The following is a 6814-nucleotide window of genomic DNA, read 5'->3' on the forward strand; positions in this document are numbered from 1 at the left end:
CCCTCTATGTGAGGTAGTGTTGGTGGAAGTAGAAATATCAGATGTGACAGACATAGCGTAATGACTAAATCCACTATTTACACTGCATACATCTACATCATCAGTAATATCATTACCATCGGTCAACATAGTATTCCCGTAAGACCAGTCCTTCCAGTCTGAAAAGGGAATATGAGTCTTAGAGGCACGCAGGCTCCTCTTTTTAGAGTAATGTTCTCTCGCGGCTCGATCAGCTTCCCCAGGCGGTAAGCCACCCTGAGACAATCAGGTAGAAGGGGTTTCCTGGTCAGAAGAATAGCAAGAGTCACGAAAAACAGCCGTACTGGTCGAGGGCAATGGGGCCTGATACATATCCAAGTCCTGAATAGTTACATCCCCAGGACCCGACACTAAAGTTATCCTCAATATCGGTTGCGCAACATCAGGTTTTGGCCTTGGCGTGGAACTGTGCAAATAGTCTCGGCACTGAGCCAAAAACACAGGGGTAGGCACATCCGGACACATCGGAGGTTGATCATCTTTTTGGGCCGCTTTCAGGCTAACCTTGCATTCGTACATAGAACATATGAACGCCGTCAGAGCAACAGAAGGGTTTTCGGTACTCACCGGAGCGGGGATCGAAGACTTCTCATCCGCCCCAGGGGTCGCTATCAGCAGGACGTCATCTCCGGCAAGTGGTACAGGATCCTGGCGCTGGTCCATATCCTTCACCGGAAAGGCGTTGACATCCGATTGTTGCGTAGATGTGGGATCTTTATCAACTTCCTCCACATGGATGTCGGCACCGGAAGGCACCTCCATCGGTAACGGAGAATCGCTGATTAGGCCTCTGGTCACCTCCACTACGGGTAGGCTCATCCGCCTCTCAGGTCTCACGGTCACAGTCATCGGCAAGGGACTCTGGTGTTGTGCAGAGTTGCTGACACCACTTGGTTCTTCTCCAGTCTCAGCTGATGTAATCAACAGCGGCCGAAACACCACCGAAGATCGGCGGCTACTGGTGCAGAAAGAAGGTAGGGACACATCCGCAGGGGAAAGGCACCGGATCAATTCCGCGTCCACAGTGGCTATTGGCAAGGCCTCTCCTGGCTCCTGTGCCTCTGGGAATAGCGGTGCCTCATCACCCCAGGCAGTCCTCTTACCCGACATCTCATGGGCTCGATCTGGTTCACCGACCGTCTCTGGTTCCTCTGTGGGGACCGGGTCTGGAACCGTCTCAGCTTGCTCTGTGGTCGTCCTCGGGATACTCAGATCCCCTTGAGCCTCATCTCAGGTGCATGGGCCTTTCGAAGCCTCCATAGTTGAGGTAGATTGTGACATATCAGCAGCAGCGTCGACCACCCAAATATTGGGGTCGGTCGTGTCTTTCTTGGCGAACTCCATAGGCCGCGTCAACGTAGGCCTCAGGAACGGACAAAGTCATCTGAGGTACCTTTTCCCTTCCACAGTTACCACCAGGAGTCCTCCCGGTAGGCGGTAGTGGGTAAATTCCAGGTCGTTTGCCATACTTAGTGTTTGCTGGAGGAATTTTGGCCCACTCTTCTTTACAACGTTGCTTCAGTTCATTGAGGTTTGTGGGCATTTGTTTATGCACAGCTCTCTTAAGGTCCAGCCACAGCATTTCAATCGGGTTGAGGTCTGGACTTTGACTGGGCCATTGCAATACTTTTGATTATTTTCTTTTTCAGCCATTCAGTTGTAGATTTGCTGGTGTGCTTGGGATCATTGTCCTGTTGCATGACCCAATTTCGGCCAAGCTTTAGCTGTCGGACAGATGGCCTCACATTTGACTCTAGAATACTTTGGTATACAGAGGAGTTCATGGCCAACTCAATGACTGCAAGGTTCCCAGGTCCTGGGGCTGCAAAATAAGCCCAAATAATCACCCCTCCACCACGTGCTTGACAGTTGGTATGAGGTGTTTGTGCTGATATGCTGTGTTTGGTTTTCGTCAAACGTGGCGCTGTGCATTATGGCCAAACATCTCCACTTTGGTCTCATCTGTCCAAAGGACATTGTTCCAGAAGTCTTGCGGTTTGTTCAGGTGCAACTTTGCAAACCTAAGCCGTGCTGCCATGTTCTTTTAGAAAGAAGAGGCTTTCTCCTGGCAACCCTTCCAAACAAACCATACTTGTTCAGTCTTTTTCTAATTGTACTGTCATGAACTTTAATATTTAACATGCTAACTGAGGCCTGTAGAGTCTGAGATGCAACTCTTGGTTTTTTTGCAATTTCTCTGAAAATTGCACAGTCTGACCTTGGGGTGAATTTGCTGGGAAGTCCACTCCTGGGAAGATTGGCAACTGTCTTGAATGTTTTTCACTTTTGAATAACCTTTCTCACTGTAGAATGATGGACTTTAATTTGTTTGGAAATGACCTGAATGATCCAGACCAGCAAACTGCTAAAACTTTGGCTTTTATAGAGGTGGTCACACTTGCTGATGATCAATTAAAAAAAAGCACCTGTCTGCTACTTAGCATCTTAATTCCTATGGATGCAGTAAGGGTGTACTTAGTTTTTCACACATGGCTTCTCCATTTTGGCTTTATTTTTGATAAATAAATCATGACACGGTGTAATATGTCATGTGTTGTTGTTCATCTGAGGTTGTATTTACCTAATTTTTAGACCTGATAAGGAACACAGGTGATTGATATTATGTCCTGATATGTAAAACCATAGAATTCAAAGAGGGTGTACTTTCTTTTTCACACAACTGTATATATATAGATATATATATAAAATTGTCTCATATTGTATCTTAAAAATTCTCTGAGAATATCATATGCCTTCCAAGGTGACCCAGAGATAGTCATAGGTGACCATGTTGTATCTCTAACCAGCTGTCTGCAGCGTGTGAGGATATTTCCCACACATAGCTTTTGGTAAAGTTCCACAGTATTTACATTACATGAGATAATAATTTATCCCAGATGATATGTGATTTTACAATCCCATGAAGTACAGTATGTAGAATAGGGAGAAATCTTCTTGCTTCACTCACATAAAATGAGCACATTATCCGCGTGTTTCTACCTTCTCAGTGGGTTTAAATTACTTCAAGGAACAAAAACATGACAGCACATACATTCAATAGTTATATAGTTACATAGTAGTTAAGGTTGAAAAAAGACATGTGTCCATCAAGTTCAACCTATGCTAAATTTACACGACAGATACCTAATTCTATATTTGTATTTACAATTTTTTGATCCAGAGGAAGGCAAACAAAAAGCCCCAGTGACATTATCCAATTATGTCTCATAAGGGGAGAATTAAATTATTTCCTGACTCCAATCATGGCAATCAGATTACTCCCTGGATCAACATCCTTCCCATGTTTACTTATTTGGTATATCTCTGTATACTTTTCCTTTCTAAAAAGAAGATATTTTATTGTATTAGCCATCACAGTTTCCATGGGTAATCAATTCCACATTGTAACTGCCCTTACTGTAAATAATCCTTTCCTTTCTTGCTGGTGAAATCTCCTTTCCTCCAACCTTAATGAATGGCTCTGTGTTATTTGTACTGCCCTTGCGATGGATCGTTCTTTTGAAAGCTCATTGTATTGTCACCGAATATATTTGTATATAGTTATCATATCCCATCTTACACACCCTTTTTCTAATGTAAACAAATCTAATTTAGCTAGCCTTTCCTTATAAATCATATTTTCCATCCCCTTTATTAATATGGTGGCTCTTCTCTGCACTTTTTGTAGTTCCATAATGTATTTTTCACGTAGTGGTGCCCAAAACTGTACCCAATTTCAAGGTGTGGTCTTACTAATACTATATAGATAGGAATAATGATGCATACTTCCCTTCCATCTATTCCCTGTTTAATGCAAGATAAGATCTCATTTGCCTTTCCAGCCACTGCCTGACATTGGGCACTATTGATAATTTGGTTTTTATACCATTTATGTGAGTTTGCACTTTGTTCACTTTGGTAGTGTCAGGACTTGCGAAATGGGTCTGCCTTGACATGGCTCGCAGGCTTACAATGCTCTGGCCAAAGGGTTAAACTAAATGACCCTTTTTCAAGAGAATATATAAGTATTTTACTATGTATTTTTGTCATATTGGACGTAGCATTGGGCTTCTCTGTCGCTTGATGTATCTGTATTAAACCTCATCTGCCATTTACCTGCCCAAGTTTCCAGTCTCTCCAAGTCTTTCTGGAGAGAAATTACATTCTGCTCTGATTTTACTACCTTACACAATTTTGTGTTATCAGCAAAGATGGAGACTTTGCTCTCAATGTCAACCTCAAGGTCATTAATTAACAAGTTAAAAAGGAGGGATCCCAGTACTGATCCCTGAGGTACTCCACTCGCAAATTAAGCCCAACCTGAAATGGTTCCATTGATGATAACTCGGTTTTACCGAGTCCATTGAGAAACAATTGGGCCTTCAATGATGTGCCATGAAAGACTTGATTACCTGTAATTAGTAGGTCAGTAGGATTATAAACGTTCCCTTTTTCTACACATTACGGAAATAAATATGGTAACTACTGTAAACTGGTGACTAAATGGTGCCAGTACACAGTCATATTGGGTATCTAATTTTTTTTTTAAACTTAAACCTACATGAAAATTCATTTCTGAAAGTAAAGGTAATTTAACTTAAACAGGTAAATCACAACATAGTACATACCTCTTAAAGATGTTATCTTAATTTAGCTTGGCTCTATTATTCAACACACAATGTCACTATTTTTTTTACACCGACCACAACTACAAATATTGGTATGTAATATCATCTATAAATAATAAAAGTGAATGTTGTGAGTCTGGTACTAGATGCGGTGAATCTGATTGGTCCTCAGCCTCTGGCCAATCAGATTGGTGGCTCTATGACGTCACCCAACTGCCGCCTCACCCAACTGCCACACACACACGCACACACCACCACACACACACCACCTCCCGCCCAAACCGCCGCCTCACACCCCTGCGCCTCCAGCCTCCCCTCCACACAGCACCACACACACCGCCTCCCGCCTCCCCTCCATCACCCCGGTGCCTCCCGCCGCAACCATCCGGGACCAAGCGGCGGAACAGACAGCCGGGAGGGGGCAGCCCACCTCACCCATACCACTCACCCCCCTCACCCGTACCATTCACCTGTACCACACCACCCCCCTCACCCATAGGGTGCGGCGCCGCATGGAACTGCGGGGGGGGGGGGGCCTGCGCCCGAGAAAGGCGCCGCATGGAACTGTGGGGGGCGGGGCCTGCGACCAAGAAAGGCACCGCCCGGAACTGCGGGGGGCGGGGCCTGCGCCCGAGAAAGGCGACGCACAAAACTGCGAGGGGCAGGGCCTGCGCCCGTAAAAGGCACCGCACGGGACTGCGGGGGGCGGGGCCTGCGCCCAAGAAAGGCGCCGCACAGAACTGCGAGGGGGGCAGGGCCTGCACCCGAGAAAGGCGCCACATGGAACTGCGGGGCCTGCGCCCGAGAAAGTTGCCGCAGAGAACTGCGGGTGGCTGGGGCCTGCACCCTAGAAAGGCGCCGCACGGGACTGCGGAGAGGCGGGGCCTGCACCCGAGAAGGGCGTGCTGAGCGGCACACAGGACTGAGACGTGTGTGTGTGTGTGTGTGACAGTGTGTGTGATACTGTGTGTGATACTGTGTGTGTTTGTGTGACACTGGTCCCCCCCTCCTGTCCACTGTCCAGCCCCCTCCTGTCCACTGTCCTTCCCCCCTCTCCTGTCCCCCCCTCCTGTCCACTGTCCCCCCCTCCTGTCCACTGTCTCCCCCCCTCCTGTCCACGGTCCCCCCCTTCTGTCCACTGTCCCCCCCTCCTGTCCACTGTCCCCCCCCTCCTGTCCACTGTCCCCCCTCCTGTCCACTGTCCCCCCCTCCTGTCCACTGTCCCCCCTCCTGTCCACTGTCCCCCCTCCTGTCCACTGTCCCCCCCTCCTGTCCACTGTCCCCCCTCCTTTCCACTGCCCCCCCTCCTGTCCACTGTCCCCCCCTCCTGTCCACTGTCCCCCCCTCCTGTCCACTGTCCTCCCCCCTCCTGTCCACTGTCCCCCCCTCCTGTCCACTGTCCCCCTCCTTTCCACTGTCCCCCCCTCCTGTCCACTGCCCCCCTCCTGTCCACTGTCCCCCCCTCCTTACCACTGTCCCCCCCCTCCTGTCCACTGTCCCCCCTCCTGTCCACTGTCCCCCCTCCTGTCCACTGCCCCCCCTCCTGTCCACTGTCCCCCCTCCTGTCCACTGCCCCCCCTCCTGTCCACTGCCCCCCCTCCTGTCCACTGCCCCCGCTCCTGTCCACTGACCCCCCTCCTGTCCACTGTCCCCCCTCCCTCCTGTCCACTGTCCCCCCTCCTGTCCACTGTCCCCCTCCTGTCCACTGTCCCCCCCCTCCTGTCCACTGTCTCCCCCCCTCCTGTCCACTGTCCGTCCCTCCCCTCTGGGGGGGGTGGGAAGAACGGAGAAAGAGGGGGAGCACAGAAATAGGGGGAGAGAAGGGAGCGGGAAATTTAACTCACGGGCAACGCCGGGTCTCTCAGCTAGTATACAATATAATGTGCGACAGGGGGCTGTAATGCATTGAAAAAGCAGCAAAAGGGTTCATTTATGTTCTACCAGGATTAATGCCACCTTCTAAATGGTGGTAAGTAGCCCTATTTCCTAGCCCAGCATTTGCATTGGACATTGGCTGTACAATATTAGAAATCCAGGACAGGATTAGGGGTCATTTATACGCTCCCCGATGTCCTGGAAACAATGGAAGACAAAATTCTATGGGAAAGTTAATAGAAGCTTCTGTGGGATAGTACCCCAATCAGCTG

The sequence above is a fragment of the Ascaphus truei genome, chromosome 5 (assembly GCF_040206685.1).
Source record: "Ascaphus truei isolate aAscTru1 chromosome 5, aAscTru1.hap1, whole genome shotgun sequence".
Classification (NCBI taxonomy): Eukaryota; Metazoa; Chordata; class Amphibia; order Anura; family Ascaphidae; genus Ascaphus; species Ascaphus truei.